Source organism: Tursiops truncatus, chromosome 18 (assembly GCF_011762595.2).
Source record: "Tursiops truncatus isolate mTurTru1 chromosome 18, mTurTru1.mat.Y, whole genome shotgun sequence".
Taxonomy (NCBI): domain Eukaryota; kingdom Metazoa; phylum Chordata; class Mammalia; order Artiodactyla; family Delphinidae; genus Tursiops; species Tursiops truncatus.
Genome location: NC_047051.1, coordinates 25,126,455 through 25,130,429, shown reverse-complemented (window position 1 = coordinate 25,130,429; position 3,975 = coordinate 25,126,455). Strand labels below are relative to the sequence as shown.

At 50.4% G+C, this 3,975-nt stretch overlaps 1 pseudogene; it reads right to left on the bottom strand.

Annotated features, from left to right (window-relative positions):
- Window positions 1-479: 479 nt before the first annotated feature.
- Window positions 480-3,624, bottom strand: LOC101327560 (cell division control protein 42 homolog; annotated as a pseudogene).
- Between the last annotated feature and the right edge of the window lie 351 nt (window positions 3,625-3,975).

Here is a 3,975-nt window from a genome sequence, read left to right as displayed (position 1 = left end):
TTTTTTGAAATGACAAAACAAAAACTAGTACTGATCATTTTTCTGACAATGCACAATCACTCAAAATTAACTATTGAGGGCTTCCCTGGCGGTGCAGTGGTTGAGAGTCTGCCTGCCGATGCAGGGGACACGGGTTCGTGCCCCGGTCTGGGAGGATCCCACATGCCGCGGAGCGGCTGGGCCCGTGAGCCATGGCCACTGAGCCTGCGCGTCCGGAGCCTGTGCTCCGCAACGGGAGAGGCCACAACAGTGAGAGGCCCACATACCGCAAAAAAAAACAAAAAAAAAAAAAATTAACTATTGAGAGGGGGAAGGGGGCCATACCTATGGGCCTTGTCTCACGGGAGTGAATGTGGGTAGGTGCAGGGCATTTGTCATTATTGCAAAAACGAATCTTAATTTTTAAGATTGTTTGATTTAAACATTGCTTTTAGTATGATGCCGACACCAGCTGTGCAGAAAGGCCTCTGGAGAGACGGTCATAGCAGCACACACCTGCAGCTCCTCAGTTCTGGAGGCTCCAGGGCAGCCCATATTGCTTTGTTAAATACACTCTTTAGGCCTTCCTGTATGAGTGCAGAACACTCCACATATTTGACAGCCTTCAGGTCACTGGCCAGTTTTCCAGCAGCCTCTGGAGTGACAGGATTCCGTTTATTCTTGGCAAGTTTCTCAATAGTGGAGTGGTCATCTCTGAGATCAATTTGGGTCCCAATAAGCATGAAAGGAGTCTTTGGATAGTGGTAAGTTATCTCAGGCACCCCCTTTTCTTTCACATTTTGAATGAGGATGGAGAGACCACTGAAAAACAGACTAGAAATACATCTGTTTGTGGATAACTCAGAGGTTATCTGTCATAATCCTCTTGCCCTGCAGTATCAAAAAGTCCAAGAGTAGGGCTTCCCTGGTGGGGCAGTGGTTGGGAGTCCGCCTGCCGATGCAGGGGACACGGGTTTGTGCCCTGGTCCGGGAGGATCCCACATGCCACGGAGCGTCTGGGCCCGTGAGCCATGGCCACTGAGCCTGCGCTCCGCAACGGGAGAGGCCACGGCGGTGAGGGGCCCGCGTACCACAAAAAAAAAAAAAAAAGTCCAAGAGTATATGGCTCTCCACCAATCATAACTGTGACTGCACAGTTGTCAAAAACAGTCCATACAGGGACTTCCCTGGTGGTCCAGTAGTTAAGACTCCATGCTTCCACTGCAGGGGCCACGGGTTCTATCCCTGGCTGGGGAACTAAGATCCCTGCATACTATGTGTGGTGTGGCAAAAAAAATTAAAAAAAAAAAAAACAGTTGGTACATACTCAGATGGAAATTTGTTTGTTGTGTAGGATATCAGGAGACATGTTTTACCAACAGCACCATCGCCGACAACACACTTAATTGTCTGCGTCGCTGAAACAGTTCTGTATCCACTTTAAATATTTCAAATTTGATGCTGACCTCAGCTCCACTGCCCACAAAACCACAATTTGAAGAGACAGAGCAAGCATCAGAACCAGACATGGCAGGAATGTTGGAATTATCAGACCAGGAATTGAAAACAACTATAAATAATATGCTAAGGGTTCTAAGGATGCAATAGACAGGATGCAGGAACTGATGGGCAATGTAAGCAGAGAGATGGAAATCCTAAGAAAAAAACCAAAAAGAAATGATAGAGGTTCCGGTTCAAGATGGTGACATAGGAAAATCCTGAACTCACCTCCTCCCATGGACACACCGAATTTATGTGGAACAGTTTCCTCTGAAAGAAAGCTAAAAACTGGCAGAGCAGCCCTTCACACCTGGTAAACGAGAGCAGCCCTTCACACCTGGTAAAGCCACATGGAAGCAGGTGGGAAAGGCTGAGGCAGAATCTCACCATAAATCCCCCACCCCCAGTGCAGGGATCTGCAACAGAAGGGAACTCAAAACCCGAATCGTCTCACTGAGGAATGAAGGGTCTGTACCCCATATTGGGCACCCCAACCTTTAAGACCTGCACCCAAGAGACAAGCCCCCAAATATCTGGCTTAGAAGACCAGCAGAGCCTGCACACGGGAGACTCATGGGCTGTAGCAAACTGAGGGCTGGTGGGCAGACCCATGGGTACCAGCGCCCAGCAAAGAAGCAGCCCTTTGAAAAGTGCCCAGGCTTTCTGTGAAAAAGGACTCACTTGCTACTTTTGACAGTGTTGGTCTGAGGGGTAGGGGCCTGCTGGGAAACTCTCTGGAGATGGAGGCTGGCGGGTGCAATATTCTGGCTCTCCTTTTTTTTAACTTTTTTTTCTTTCTTTTCTTTCTTTCTCTTTCTCCCCTCCTTCCTTCTTTCCTTCCTTTCTTTTTTTGCTTTTTTTCCCCTTTTTTCTCTTTCTGGTGGGTACCATCTTTGCACTACCCACCCCCCCCGCCCCACCTTGCTCCAGCCAGTGGGTGTATCACCACCCTCTCTGCTGCTCTCCAGAGCACCAACATCTCCCAAAGGGGAAGAACTTCTATATATGTCCAGTGCCCCAGTTTGTACGTCTGGTGACCTGGTGTCTGCAGCTGCCACCCAAGGGATGCCCCTTGATAACCTGGCTCTGGAAGCCAGAGGGGCTTGCGCTCCTGGGTCCCACAGGGAGACAGTTCTTGGCGGGGTATCACCCCAGGGCGCTGCACAGATAGCAGGTTGAAACGCTTCCCCAGGTTTTCTGAGAAAGAGGCCTGTTTCCTTACTTGTATTTATTTATTTATTTATTTATTTATTTATTTATTTATTTTTGGCTGCGTTGGGTCTTCATTCCTTCATGCGGGCTTTCTCCAGTTGTGGCAAACGGGGTCTACTCTTTGTTGCGGTGCACGGGTTTCTCACTGCGGTGGCTTCTCTTGTTGCGGAGCATGGGCTCTAGGTGCGTGGGCTTCCGTAATTGTGGCACGCGGGCTCAGTAGTTGTGGTTCGCGGCCTCTAGAGCGCAGGCTCAGCAGTTGTGGCACACAGGCTTAGTTGCTCTGCGGCATGTGAGATCTTCCCGGATCAGGGATCAAACCTGTGTGCCCTGCCTTGGCAGGCAGATTCTTAACTACTGCTCCAGCAGGGAAGTCCCCCTGTTTCCTTCATCAGGATCTTTGCCCTAAGGGACAGGCTTCTGCTTTGGCTCACTTATGTGGGCCTATGGAGGTGCTCTCAGGGAATGGAGACCCATGGATGCAATCTTTGCTTTCTCCCTCTGTCTTGCTCCAGCTCACTGGTATCTTCCCATAAAGAGCTTATACCCTTGTCAGGTGCCCTGACTTTTGTGGCTGCTGCCAGGAGACACCTCTATATCACCTGGTTCTGCTGGCCAGTGGTGTTTATGCTCCAGGAGTCCTACAACTGGAACCAAGGAGAAAGAGTTTATAAACTCCTACCACCCCTGGGGCACGGCAGGAGGCAACAGACCCAGGAGGTCTGTCTTTCCCACAGCAAGTCGGAGAAGCCTATCGCCTTATCATTATAGCCACAGCCTGAGGGGCAGGCTTCTGATTAATGACACATCTAAGGCTGACCTTAGACCTTTCCTGAGACCTCGAGGACATGCTATCTTCATGCTTTACCTCTGCCCTTCTCCAGTGTGCCAGCATCTCTCGGAGAGGAGCTCTTCTACGTATCTGGCGCCCATGTTTACATCTGGTGCCCTGGTTTTGGCAGCTTGATTCCTTGGCTCTGGTGGCCGGGCGGCTTGCACTCCTGCATGTGCGCAGGACTGTAACAATCCCATAGACAGTTCTTGGCAGGCTACCACGCCAGGGCACTGCCCAAACAGCTGACTGAAACACACCCCCGGGCTTTCTGTGAAAGAGGCCTACGTTTGTCCTGGAGCTTTGGCCTAGGAGCAGGCTTTACAACTGGCATACATCTAGAGGCTATGGAGGGGCTCAAGGAATGAAAGCCAGGGGACGCCATCTTATCCTGTCCCTCTGCCTCGCCACAGCTCACGGGTATCTCCTAGAAAGGAACTAATGCACTGTCT